This window comes from Sapajus apella, unplaced genomic scaffold (genome assembly GCF_009761245.1).
Source record: "Sapajus apella isolate SASKATOON/1434 unplaced genomic scaffold, GSC_monkey_1.0 scaffold19, whole genome shotgun sequence".
In the NCBI taxonomy this organism is placed as follows: domain Eukaryota; kingdom Metazoa; phylum Chordata; class Mammalia; order Primates; family Cebidae; genus Sapajus; species Sapajus apella.
Genome location: NW_022436959.1, coordinates 8,697,213 through 8,711,873, shown reverse-complemented (window position 1 = coordinate 8,711,873; position 14,661 = coordinate 8,697,213). Strand labels below are relative to the sequence as shown.

The following is a 14,661-nucleotide window of genomic DNA, read 5'->3' as shown; positions in this document are numbered from 1 at the left end:
AAAAAAAAAAAAAAAAAAAAAAAAAAAAAAAAAAAAAAAAAAAGAGCAAGAGAGAGAACAAAAGACCAAAGGAAAGGAGTATGTAAAATTCCCAAGAATGGATTGTCTCCCTCCAAATCATCACCATGTTGGTCTTCCTCTTGGGAGAAACTTGGATCTTCCTTCATTTCTCTTATTAATTCTTTTTGGAAAGGGGGATTCCACATAGTTTTAGTAGAATCTATTTTACTGTGGGATGGTGGTAGAAAAGGGGATTTGTTCTACATACATGGACGATAACAAGGAACAAAAATCTGTAAAGGCAAGAGTGTTTGGGGACAAAGAAGCGAGGAATGGGTTGGAAATGAAAAAGGCATTTTCAGGGATGGACTTTTTGAAGGACAAGCAGGGATGTACTTTTTAAAGTTGGCAAGGCATTGGTCATGCTGTGTTAAGGCATGGGCTCTAGAAACAGCCCCCTGGGTTTGAATCTGGAACACATCATTTGCTGGATATAGGCATGAACAGAGAATAGGTACCTCAACCGCTGTGGGCCTTAGTTTCCTCATCTGTGAAATGGAAATAATAATAGAGGCAATTTCAAAAGATATTTGTCATGTGTAGAGGAGTTAACCTACAAGCATTGGGCACCTGGCAAGGACTCGGCATTTATTTGCTGATATATATAGTGTCTTAAGAGCTTAAAATGACAGAAGAGGAAAGACAGAATTTTATACTTGAAACTTCTGGTTGTACTGAAAATATTTCAGCATATAAAATGGCTGAAAAAGTAAGCATGGCAGATCAAAGCCATCAGCACTCTTGGAGAATGTTAATTCAGTTCTTCTATCTGGAAAAAATAGTTACATCTTAAAATTCTGGATTCTGTAGAAGCCATTGAAACTTTACTGTGGTTAAGGTACCGAATAAAAATCTAGGACAAAAAAGTATGTTTGAACAGAAAGCTTTTGCTAGAGGTTTTTGTAAGTACAATAAGATTAAGACATATTCTTAAGAACTTCACATAAAAGACATAAAGTGAATGTATATTTTTATACAATTTCTGAATACATTATGGTGTGGTATATTTTCTTGCAGTAAGGGCAATCCTTTTTTTTTAAATATATTGCTAATTTAATCTGCATCAGAATGCACAAATTTTGACTATTTATTGATTTATTTTTGAAACGGAGTCTCGCTGTATTGCCCAGGCTAGAGTGCACTGGCATAATCTTGGCTCACTGCAACTTCTGCCTCCCAGGTTCAAGAGATTCTCCTGTCTCAGCCTCCCGAGTAGCTGGGATTACAGGTGTGCACCGCCATGCCTGGCTGATTTTTGTGCTTTTAATAGAGACGAGGTTTCACCATGTTGGCCAGGCTGATCTCAAACTTCCGACCTCAGGTGATCCTCCCACTTCAGCCTCCCAAAGTGCTGGGATCATAGTGGACTATTTTAAAATAAGGTGTTTGCAAATATCCTTCATTGGATGAATGGTTAACCAAACTGTGGTACATTCATATCATGGAATATTATTCAGCAATAAAAAGTAAAAAGCAATTGATATACATGATAACTTGTATGGATTTCAGAGGAATTATACTTAATGGAAAAAGCCAATCTCAAAAGGTTATATGCTGTATGATTTCATTTATATACATTCTTGAAATGACAAAATTACAGAGATGGAGAGCAAATTAGTGGTTATCAGGAGTTAGGTTTGGGTAGAGAGGCTGGAGTTGAATCTGTAGGGTTTCATGAGGAATCCTTGTGTGGATGGAACAGTTTTTTGTCTTGATTGTGGTCACGGTTACACAAATCTACACCTGTGATAAAATTTCACAGAGCTAAATACACACACTCACAAAGTGCATGTAAAATTGGTGAAATCCAAATAAACTCTGTGGATAATACCACTGTCAATTTTCTGGTTTTGTTATTGTACTATAATTAGTCAAGGCGTTACCATTGGAGGAAACAGGGTGAAGGGAAGACCCAACCTCCTTATACAGTTATACTGCAATAAGCAGTCTCCTGTAAATCTATAATTTTCTCTAAATAAAAAGTTAAAAAAATTAAGGATCTGTGTATTTCTAATTTGATTTTTAACTTGGTTGATTTCCACAATCTTACCATGACAAAATACGGTAATTCCCTTGCAAGCACTCATGATAATCACTCAAAAGATGGCCTAATTGACTGTTCTGAGAATGTGAGCATCCAAAGGTCAGCAACTGCATCCTATGCCCAAATTTATAAATTCACTGTACTCTACTGCTACTGGATGAATATTCAATGGATGAAAACTTAATGCATAACTGAATGAAATCTAAAAAAAATTATCCAGAATCATTTTACACAGACTTTGAGAACTTAGCCAACATGACCCAGTATGTTGTATTTTGATCACAGCCTATCTTTTGAGGCCTTTTGATCACATTGAAAGTAAAATTGAGCAGTCATTCATCTAAATCTTTGTTCCATGTCGTACCAGCTCCGCTATCTCTATTCCTGTAACCTCCCTATCTTAGCCAGATGCAGAACAGGGAGGTGGATGCATTTAGCGTGCAGCAGGCTGTACAGAACTTGGACATCCCGACCAGGTGGAAGTTGTCTCAAAGGGGGCCTTTGTTGACAGTGGCTGCTAATGAGCAATGAGTACAATCTGAATGTGTGTGACACACAGTGTCCATATTTTTTATTTGAATTTTGAGGTTTTTTTCCCGATTGTGGTTCAAAACCCGGCAATTTTGATACCCCCAAGTTTTAGTTCGTTGGTCAGTTGGTTGGTTAGTTATAGCCAGCAGTGCTTTTAGTTTAGAAAACAGTGTGAAAGTTTTGCTGTGGATTTATGTGTCTTTACGTAACATAAAAGTATTCACAGAGGCGTAACCATTGTTGATGTGAGGAGGACTGTGTCCTTAGGGGATCTGTGGCTGAGAGCTGGGTTGTTTCACAAGTTTAAGGGCAGTGCTTACGTAAGAATTCATGTAGCATACAGTATTTAGCAGGATGGTGTGCGTCAAAGGACACTATCTTCTGCATCTGTGTGTCACTTGAAAGTTTTCAGACCAGTTCATGTGCATCTTCTAGTTTTTTCAAAATCCAGGCAAGGCAGGATTTTTTTTTAACAAATAATAGAAAAAAAGAAAATGAGAAAGATTATGACTTACTCAAGGTCACCACCACAGGAAATGAGGAATCAAGAACTATTCATGAAATATTGGCTTTGGTGCTCGTTTTACTAGATCTCACCACCTCTGCACACTTGATACTAAAGAAATATGATAAATTCCATTTCTTTTTCATATTGGATATAGGTATCTGAGGGTAGCTCTGCTTATGGTGAGATTTGGGTTTATTTTCTGCCATCGTATACTTCTGTGGGTGAAAGGTTAATAATAACCATTTTCTCATAGAACTAGATAACAGAAGGCAATACTGCCTACTGAATAGTGCTTGGTCCTAATTTTTCATTCAGAAGAATCAAAACTTTCTTCTTTTAAATATCCACTTAGATTTCAGTGGTTGGATTAACCTACTCCTTGTTTCTTTCATTGGTCAAATAATCTATCCAGTTGAGGAACTGCTCTACCTAGGGCAAGAACCCAGTAGATAATTTCTCAGTAAATAATAAAATAATAAATATTAAACGTTAAAATAAGATAATAAAAGTCATGAGTACAGCCCTCTCTGTATTTCTTCTTGATGTATATCATCTTGCTTGTTTTCTCTTTCTTGCCGTAGAATTTTTTTTTTTTGGTCCATTATGATACCATAAATCAAAATAGCCTTATCATTGGGACCAAAATTATTTTGATTGATGCAGAAAGGTTTTTAATGACAAACATTACTCTTAAATAAAGTGTTTTTAAACTAAGTTTTTCCTTTGCTTTATTTAAAAAAAGATGTAAATGATTTAGGATTTGCATCCTACCCCAGGGACCTGGGAGAATTCATATATTTTCTTCTAGGCACCGTATGACAGCAGCTTGATGGAAACTAGAACCCAGAACTTGATGGTTTATATAAGGGCTTAGGACACAGAACAATTTATGCATTTTCTCATTTAAAAAAAGAAAGAGTTACATTTCACAGGAAGGTATTGCAGGACATGAGGAAACAGAAGAGCCTAAAAATGTTGATAATTTGGGTTCTGGTAGCACTGAAATGACATACATAATGAAGACCCGTCCATAAAGAACTGGACACCGTGGCCTGGTCCTAACGAGAGAAAGAAAATACTCAGGTTTGCTGGATGTGGTGGTAGGTAAACTATTGATTTATAAACAAAGGAAATTTTTACTTTAAGTGAGAGCGATGTAGATAGATTCAAAAACAGCTCATAATTGCTTTTTAGTTTTGTATTTTGCCTGAATCCATCTAGATACTGTGAGAAGACCCGCCTTTTCCTCTGATTCCATCATCAAGTGTTTCTCTCTCATTTGTTTTGTCAAAGACATTACACTTTAGGTCTATGTAGGAAAGAGTATCCAGTCTTCTTATTTTCTATTTTTGGCCTTCATGCTTGGAATTCCCTTATTTCAAAAATATCTTTTTGGGGAAACCCAAACAATGTGCTAAAATTAATACTCCAAGAGGAAGTGAACTGGAGTTGACCTTTACTGCTTCCTGCTCCTTGTTTCCTGCTATTTTAACAACTTTCTCAAAAGTGGCACTCATCCATCCCTGATCTCGTTATCAGAGTTGAAGCTGATTTCCTACCCGTGAGACAAAGAAGCGAGGGGCACAGGGCTTTGAACTAAACAAGGGGTTTGGCAAAACTGAGATCAGATAAGCCAGACCCAAGAGTGCATTCATTAGGTACTTGATTCCACTGACCCTAGAACAGACAAAATGTTTTCTAGTGATAGAGGCAGATCAGTTGAGGCTGGGAAGGGGAACTGGCTGCAAAAGAGCAGGAGAGAGTTTTTGGGGTGATGAAAATGTCTTATATTTTTATTGTGCTGGTAGTTACATGAGTGTATACATTTGCTAAGGCTCAACGACTGGACATTGACATGGATAAATTTCACTGTATGTAATTTTATCTCAATAACGTTGATTTTTTTAAAGTTGCAATTAGAATAAGATTGGGAAGGCATTACTGCCAGCTCTTTCATTGCCCTTTAATCTGCCCTCAATACAGAGAAAATGGTTGTGGTAATGTTTTGATAGCAACCACCACTTTTTACATTTCATAAGATTAAAATGTCCATGAACTGCCACTGAAAAACAATTTGGCTCACCAAGAACTATTTTCCTACTTAACTAGAGATGTTTGCATTTTGTTTTTCAAGATACTCATGCTCGTGGGTAGAATTATTTTTTTACTTTACAAACAGGACATATTTTATTGCTGTCCTGCTTTTAAAAAAAGTCTGAATAATTATCTGGTAAGTTACCCCACATCCTTCTGTTTCAACTCACACCTTTGTATGAGCCTGCTGGCAGATTTTTCTGGTGTGTTTACCCTGTCTTTGTGTGAAAACAGTCATCCAACCCGGGAAATAGGGCCCTCAGCAGTAACACGTGGCTCAAGCTCATCTTCCATCTGCCTCTCAGTTATAAAAAGTTCTTATCAGAACGGATTCCTATTTAGCCTCTGCAAATTCTGTTGTAGCATGGCTTTTTAATCATCTGTAGGCCCCCTTTTCCTCTTTTCTTTTTAATCGGCTCAGGGAGACCATCTTATGTTACTCAGACAAGGTTGTCAGAAACAGATACAGGTTTATCTGGTGACAAAATGAGTGATCCTTTTGAAAAGCTAGATGATGGTTTCTCTAGTTAGGTTTCTGAGACAAATATGAAAGTCGTGATCATTTTTTGAAATTTAATTTTTAATTGACATCTAATTATTATACATATTCATAGGGTACATAGTGATGTTTGAATATATATAAGGTATGGTGATCAGAGGGGGGAATTTAGCATATTCATCATCTCAAATATTTATCATTTCTTTGTGTTGGGAACATTCAGTCTCCTCCTTCCAGCTATTTGAAACTATATTTATTGCCGACTGTCATCATCCTGCACTGGAACAGAACACTGGAGCCTATTCCTCCTATCTAGCTGTAAATTTGTATCCTTCCACAAATCTCTCCGTATCCTTCCCTTCTCCCTGCCCCTCCCAGACTCGGGATCCTCTCTTCTACTTCCTACTTCTGTGAGATCAACTAAAAGTTGTAATTTCCTGGCCATCTATTTGGGCCTATTTTACAGAGACTGTAGCTAATTGTCAACCTTTTAATTAATAGTCAAGACATCTGAGCTTGTGGATAAAACTAACAAAGAAAGAGGAACAATGTGAGGCCCAAGACTGAATGCAAGGAAAAATAAAAAGAGGAAAGCCGTTGCACAGAGTATCCCTTGAGTGGGCATGAACAAGTGTTGACACACAGGCACTGGGGGCGTAAGGAGGCCTTCCAGGCCCTGGAATGTGCAGATACATCTGGAGTGCACTCACTGACAGGAGGATCCAATCCATAATTGCAAGCTGGGTTCACTTTGCTGCCGTAGGAGAAAGTTGTGTGTTTCACCATTTCCCTTATGGATCTGAAAAACATTAAACCAGGTAGGATTTCAGAGTTTAAATGAAGTACACAACTCTGTTTGTCCGAGCACCAAACTCTGGAAGTGTAATGCATTGTAAGGAAAGTGATTTAGTGTCTTTTTGTCTGTTAAACCATGAAATTATCAAAGACCATTGACTCTTACCCAAAATAAGACCAGTGCCCACGGGGGGCGGGGGTGTGTGTGTGTGTGTGTGTTGGCCATGTGCATGCTTGGAAAGACAGTATGCTAACAAAGTCAGCCTTGGGATCTGACTTGCTTTTAAGGCTCGCAGTAGAAGAGTGAACTGAGTTTCTCTTCCTCCCTCCAGCTTTCTTTGTTTTCTTCTAGACTTTGCCCTTTGAAAAAAACACTGAACAGCGCCGTACATGGTATTTCCTGGGTAATGTCATTGGCTGTGAGCTTTGTTTATTAATCGTGACATCATGGCACTGAGAGATATTACATGGCTTCCACTTATACCATACAGATTTTACACGCATGCATCTCTCTCTCTCTGTCTCTCTCTCTCTCTTTCTTTGCCCTTCATTTTCATTTGTGTCTTTCCTTACTCCTAAAGGAGAAGACAGGACAGACGTCCCCCCTTATGTGTATCCACAGGTTTCATACTTTCCCATGTTTTTTTCACGTTTCTTTCGGTTGTGAGTTTTTGATAGGGGTAGGGGTGAGGGGTGTAAGGGATAAGTAAAGGACTGAAGCAGTAAAATGCCAGAAAGATCCTTTTGGGAATTCTGCTTTGTTTTGTTTTTAAACAGGCGAGAGAAAATTGAGTTGTTAAAGGGGAAACAGTACGCAGTTGAAACTGTTAATGAGCCTGCGGTCAGAGCCAGCAGAATTTGGTTGTTAAGGATGATGCTCTGAAACTTCGTATTACTCAGACCCGGTCTCCCTGCCTCCCAGCCTTCCACCCTTCCGCAACCGCCTCCCCACCAGGGCCGCACATTGAACAGGCTAAAGTCCAAGGCATAAGGACTTACATCAGTAACTTTAAAACTATTTTTAAAATCAGATTTCATCATTTATTCCTTTAGAAATCATTGCTACACAAAAGCAGGGCACTGAAGCTCCTCAGACATGGCCAACTTGATGGTTGACATGTGTTGATATACAACTAATCCTTAGGTCAGTAAAGGCTAATGATAGGGACTGTTGGTTATGTGTAAGCCTAAGTATTGTCTGGCTTAAATAAGGAAAGGATCGTACATTTCTTCTTAAATTATCTTAATTTAACAGGGAGATTTTGCAATTATTGGCATATATATTAATCAGTAGCTATTAGTCATCGGTGTTCACTCATGATCTGTGACCTGCTTGTATATCACGGTGCATCTGGCAGCTGTAATAAGAAAGTCAAAGAACTCCTCTTGGACCTTACCATCTAAGTCAGGAGGACAGAGGGGCAATTTTTAATAGCCTCGCAGATACATATTTCTAAAAATGCAGACCTGAGACAGGTATGTAGCCACTGTTAGTGGTAAGCAACAGTAATTTGAATTAATATGTAGATCTTGAATAGTAAGTTGCATGTTAAATTACTTTTTGAGGAACGTGTGCTTCTCTGACATGCATTTTGCCATGGCTTAGTGTCTTTGGGGTCCTAGGTCTATGGGGCAGTCTGTCCTTTGCTTTGATGCCATTAGTGCTGGGCTGCCTGAATCCTTGTCTTGTTGAATATCTGACCCCTGACCTTACCTGCTTCTAGGCTCATTAGGGCCCTGGTACTATTGTTACATTTAACAAGTGCCTGCTAAGAATAATATTTGTTGAGTGAATGTAATCCCTGGAATGGATAGAAAATATTTTGCTATCCCTTAGCCTGATGATAAAAGGTAGTTTTATAATAGAACAATCCTCTTGCATGTATTTTTATTTTGATTTGGTTTTGTCTTCAGCTTAGGGATAGTTGTAGGAAAACATTTTGGTTTTCTGTCTTCTTGCATTTCTGTTCAATGAGCTGCTTTTTCCTTCTGGTTCAAATCTGGCAGGACTCAAGGCTACCCTGTTGAGTTTGGTGCACCAGGTGTGCAGAGGTGGTTTGGTCTCCAGAAGGGAAGACTGGTTACTGAGCTGCAAAGGTCGTGCACTTGTCTTCTGGGAGCCCACAGCTGTTGAGCAGACTCACCTGTGATTGACAGGGCGCTGGCACAGGTGCCAGGGAGGGTGATGGCAGAGAGGTGGGCACGTGGGGTCAGAAGAGGAAGGAGGAAAGGTCAGCTAGTGGGCCACAGATTGTCCGAGCTACTACTGTCAGGGGGTTTTGAGGGCCCTGGACTCTGTGCCCTGCTTGCCAGACAACATTGATTCAAATGGCTAAATGTCAGCATGGTTCTCAACCAAGTATTGGAAGCCTTCCCGGGCCTCTTAAGCCAGACTTTGTAGCTTTTCTTTTCTGAGCAGGTTCTCCTTCTCTGGCCTCCCAAGCATCGTAATTCATGCTGTGAAGTCTTCCGTTCTGTCCTTCTGGGCCCTGGGGTGCAGCTTTTACGGTATATGTTCAAAGCTATAGCAATGTCTCCTCTTTATCTTGGATTTCTTTCCATGTCCTCCTCTGCCAGCTAGGTGAACAGTGGGGAACTGGAAGCAAGGGGAGGGGCTGGAGGGAAGGTGGTGAAAGGCATGCTCAGAGGTATCTGGCTTTGGGTTTTTATAGAAGTTGATAGCATGGGGCTTAGTGACCACAATTCAATTATAAGCACCACGCAGCCATCCTGAGTGACTATATACTTGCCAAATACCGCTTTGTGAAGGCGGCTGCATTTTTGTTAGCCTGGCCTGATGGATTTTTAAGTATATTCACCACATACATTCACACAAAGGGGAAAATTTACTGCCTAAACAGAGGGACCTAAATCCCCCAGGCTAAATCAACCCAATGAAAACACAAGAACTGCATTTATAGGCCTCCCAAAGATAAGAATTCAGCTTTTAAAAAGGTTTCTTCAAATGAAAAATGGATGGCTGAGCTGCTAATGGCCCAGTAACCGGAGGAATTTATGCTAGTAAATAATGCTCAGGGATCTCAGGTAAGTTTCACTTTCTCGGAATGGAGGCTTTTCATCACTGGCTTCTGCACAGTTCTGGTCCTGGAAGATCTAGTCAGTGGCCTTAGAAAGTTAACGATCACCATAGAGAACAGATTGTCTTAGCAGTTTTTGTGTTACTTCTGGTTTTTTTCTTTTGTGGTTTGCATGTCTATGTGAGTGTGTGTGTGTGTGTGTGTGTGTGTGTGTGTGTGTGTGTGTGTGTGAAAAAGAGGGAGTTGTTTATGTGTGGCTGTCTGTGGGAGGAGAGGTATGGGCCAAAGTTGGGGTGTTTGTGTGTGTGTGTCTGTCCCCCCAGCATTTCCCTATTGGCATTTGGTTGAAGTGAGACATTTAAGACAATTATCTTCTCCTTAAACTTAGCGGGGAAACGTGTCTTCCTCTTAAACTTACAGTAAGAGTTAGGAAGTTAAGAATTTACTTGTGTGATTACTCCTGCATGTTTCCCTGTGGAAACAGTTTATATATTGGGACAAAAGTGAGGCAACAGGTCTCCTCTGACATGTCCTCAGTCTTCTGATAGTATTGAAGGTCCCAGAGCTCATCACCAGTAAATCTCACCCCTGTATTAAGGATAAGTTACAAAGATGTTCATGAATCAACTTGCAGGTGAATCTGTGCCTCTCTTGTAAGGCGTCTGAATATTATTTCAAAATATAGATGCCAGGTAGAGGGTGGGTGTGGTGGCTCACACCTATAATCCCAGCACTTTGGGAGGCCAAGGTGGGAGGATCACTTGAGGCCAGGAGTTTGAGGCCAGACTGGCCAACATGGTGAAACCCCGTCTCTACTGAAAAAACAAAATACAAAAATTAGCTGTGTGTGGTGGTACGTACCTGTAGTCCCAGCTACTTAGGAAGCTGAGGCAGGAGAATCACTTGAATCCGGGAGGCAGAGGTTGCAGTGAGCTGAGATCACGCCACTGTACTCCAGCCTGGGCAACAGAGCGAGACTCTGTCTCCTGAATAAATAAATAAATAAATAAATAAATAAAATATACATGCGAGGTAGGGAGTGGGGTGGAGGGGTTACCTATAAAGGGAACAAGAGGCTGAGGTGATGAAACTGTTCTATATCATGGTTGCAGTGGTTGTTACATGGCTGTGTGCATTTGCCAAATCTCACAGAGCCATATGTTGCAAAGGTGAATTTTACTATATGTAAATTATAACTCGACAGACTTGATCTCCCTAAAGCTACAAAGAAAAGAAAAGAAGGAAGAAGAAGTCATACTTTTTCATATCCCCTTGCTGCTTTGCCAGCCAGCAAGCCATCTGGATGATGCCCCCTCTCAAAGGAAGGACACCACGTAGTCAGCACCAACCTATGAGCTCATGATGCCAGGAAAGCTGTTCTAGAAAAAGCAGAGATGGTGTGTGTTTCCTTCTGAGGGAGATGACTTAGCTCTCCAGGTAGCAATGCCCTTGTATGGTTAGCACAGGTAGGGAAATACCTAGCTTCATGCTGACTCACCAGGTAGAAAATCATTTCTCTGAATGAGTCAGAATCACAAATATGTTCTGAACAGTCTCATGTGTCCTGCATGGGGAAGGGCCCAAAGTACCAATCAGAATGTCTGTCTGCAGGTCTCACTGGCCCTATATGGGCACATCTACAAGCCGTGGCTATCTCATTTCCCAGAATGATAGTGGTAAATTCAAACCCTCTAGATTACCTAATTGCATACTCTGGTACAGGAGATACTTTTAAAAAATGTATGCTCTGCTAATAATGTTGTTTATTCAGTTATAGGTAAACCCAGTAATGGTGAAATAAAATCCTTCAATGTTAACTGTCATTCCTGGCCATTTAGAGAAGACGGGTGTGTGTGTGTGTGTGTGAGAGAGAGTGTGTGTGTGTGTGTGTGTGTGTGTGTGTGTGTAAGGATACAGTTAAAACAGACTTGGGTAATGTAAAATACCACAGAAAGTAGGGGTTTCCAAGGAAAACATGGAGGAAACTCTGTATGAGAATCTAACGTATGCTATAGCTTTTAAAAGGAAACATTAATAGTGAAACATGCCCTCACAGGGCAAGCCAGTAATAAATTTTGTGTCAGATATTACCTGTCAGTAGGATTATGTTAAATAATGTTGAATTGTTATTAGTTGAAGGGGAAAGAGGAGAGTAACTTTCTAAAAAATGTTCAAAGCGTATAATGTTTCACATACAAATCCCATTATTGTTTAATGGCATTTTTGTACTTAACCCTTCTCAAAGAGGTATTGAAAATTTTGGCCATTTTAATTCATCCCTCTAGTGTAGTCATTATGGGAAAAGAAGCCAGACTTCATGCAGGAATTTGGAGTTACCCAGAGGACTAGTGTATCTGACTGGCTATCCATCGTAGTATGTCTCAATCGATAAATGTATGTGCGCATGCTTACTGGGGCTGCAGAGGAAAGTGGTTTCACCTCTATACCTCAGCAAATCATTTTTGAAGTAGCAGGTGCCCCTCTTTTTAAACATTTTGAGCATTTTTGCTTGTTTTGGCCAAACAGCTAAAAATATATTTTCCCCTTGAAAAATATTCGCTTTGCAAATGTGTGGCCGTCTAAGAATTTTTAAGGTTCATTGGAATATATTGGGTCTGAAACTGATGGCACTTGGTTAGCCAGAGCTGAGATCCTGTCCCAAGTGCAGTGAAGATAGAAGCCTGAGTGGGAACAGTCTGAAATAACTGAGGCTTAAATGTCACCTGATGCATTCCACCCGGCTTGAGCCTATCCTCTTTACAACAGAGCCGCTTATGACTCATAGGTGTCAAATCATCAAATCATTACACCCAGAATGAAAGATTATTCTGACTTGATGTGAATTGAATGTAGAATGATTGCTACCTTGGATCTGGGTTTCTGAAGGGCAAAGTTAGAGGTAAGCTCTGGGATTGCTCCTTCTGCTTTGATTTCTTTCACCAGTGACTGGCTATTACATGCTCTGTGTCTCATTTGAAAATTGCTGTATTTGATATTTCACGATATTTGAACTAGATCTTGCCAGTGAACTCAGTAGGCATTTGTGGAATCTTGATTTCTTTGGGTCATCAAATCTCAGTTTTATTAAACGGCCTCCACAGTAATTCACAAGTGGGCTCAGGATGGCTTAGAGTCAGAGTTCCAAGTGCAGAAAAGTGCATCCTTTCAGGGGCAACTTGCAATCCAGAGAGGATTCTTGAGTTGGAACATTTAGATCAGCTTCAAGAATGTTATGTCTTAGGTGTTATTAGAATGATATTTTATTCTTTATTTATTAATTTTTGGTTTTTTGACACAGGGTCTCACTCTGTCACCCAGGCTGGAGTGCAGTGGTGCACCCACAGCTTACTGAAGCCTTTGAACTGCCAGCCTTGAGGTCCTCCCACCTCAGCCTCCTGAGTATCCAGGACTACAGGCTAATTTTTTGTATGTTTATAAAGTGAGGTTTCGCTGTGTTGCTCAGGCTCATCTCAAACTCCTGGGCCCAAGCGATCCTCCCTCCTCAGCCTCCCAAAGCATTGGGAACACAGGTGTGAGCCATTGCACCCAGGCAGAATATTTTAAAGCTTGTTCACATGGCAGTCATTTGTTGTATATCCATTTGAGATTTGATCTTTTGGTTATGGGATGATCTTTTAATGACATTGCAAAATGTATGTTTCAGAATGTCCTGTAAATAGTTGAAAGACACAGAGCCAAGGCTGCCATTGTCACTTATAACATGGATGAGACCAAGACTAAGTGAGAGTATGCTCTTTCCCATGAGACATCACCCTCCCCCCAGTAGCTTCCATGTTCTGATCTAGTTTGGCTTCAGTAGACTGGAAACTTTCAGAGAGACTCCTTATGCCTCAGCCCTAATGAGAGCCCCCTGCATTTCCAAAAGCCTCTTACTGTCACGTGAGAATCTTTCCTAGCCTTCAGCTTTTTGATTTAATAATTTTTAACAATTTAGAAAAACAGCCTTTCGTTGCAATTATGGACAAACTTCCTTAATTTTTTTCTCATGGAAAATTTAAAACATATTATGCAAGTCGAAAGATTAGGCTAATGACCCCACCCCATGAACTCCATCCCCCAACCTGAACAATGACCAACTCACAGTCGTGTTTCACGTCTCTGCTCACTTTTAGCCTCTCGCACGGTTATATGAAGCACGTCCCAGATATCACAGCATTTCATTCATATTTTAACACATATGTAAAACATAAGTGGTCTTTAAAGAAAAGTAACCACAGTACCATTTTCCACCTAAAATATTATCCATAGTGTATTCATGTTCTGAAAACATCCTTCAGATTTCCCGGATGTCTCTTTCTCTGTCCTTTATTATTTTTAAAATTAATTTACTTTAGTTTTATTGTATGAAAACACCATATGGTGGCCACGGTGGGAGCCCAGGTCCTCTGCCCTAAGACTCTGGTGTGAGTCTTCAGGAGTTGGTCAGTGAATTCCTGATAAGAGATTCTGTTAATATCGTCTCTTTCAGAGGTGGGGGCGAGGGGTAAAAATAACTGAAGGTCTTGGAGACAGCATCAGAGGTGGCTGTGGTGAAATTGCCCTAGGTGGCAGTGTAAGCCCCTGGCCAACATGTAGCTTTCATAGATATTGGCCTTAAGCAGCAGTTTCTTGGGCACAGGGGTTGAGATGATGCCAGTGCCTCTGGGAGCCAGAAGGAGGTGTGCCAGAGCCACGGAGGCCAGTCACCTTGCAAGGAACCGCTTGGGGCTTGCCTATCTTTTCCACTCAGTGTCCTCGAGCAGACGGGTGATGGAGAGTTCAACCAGGATGTTGGCCTTGCCCATGACAGCAGCTACTCAGGCAGACATGGCCATGTAGTCTCTGAGGGTAACAAATGCCTTCAACCTGGTCTGCTGGCTGGCACAGGTCTGCTTTTGCATGAGCTTAATCCACAAAACTTCATTCTTCAAGGACATCCCTGCAGAAAAGCCAATGATTTCAGACTCTTCAATGGGCAAGGAGAAAATATGACACTCTTTAGGGCCTTGATTGTCATTCCTTGAACAGGTAGTCCAGCATGGTGACCCAGAACCACTCATCGGCCTTGGCCTTGCCCTCTGTGACTCAGGCC

At 40.5% G+C, this 14,661-nt stretch overlaps 1 protein-coding gene across 6 annotated transcripts in view; it reads left to right on the top strand.

Annotated features, from left to right (window-relative positions):
- Positions 1–14,661, top strand: part of CREB5 (cAMP responsive element binding protein 5) — a 420,024-nt gene that overhangs the window by 198,354 nt on the left and 207,009 nt on the right. The window lies entirely within an intron of this gene.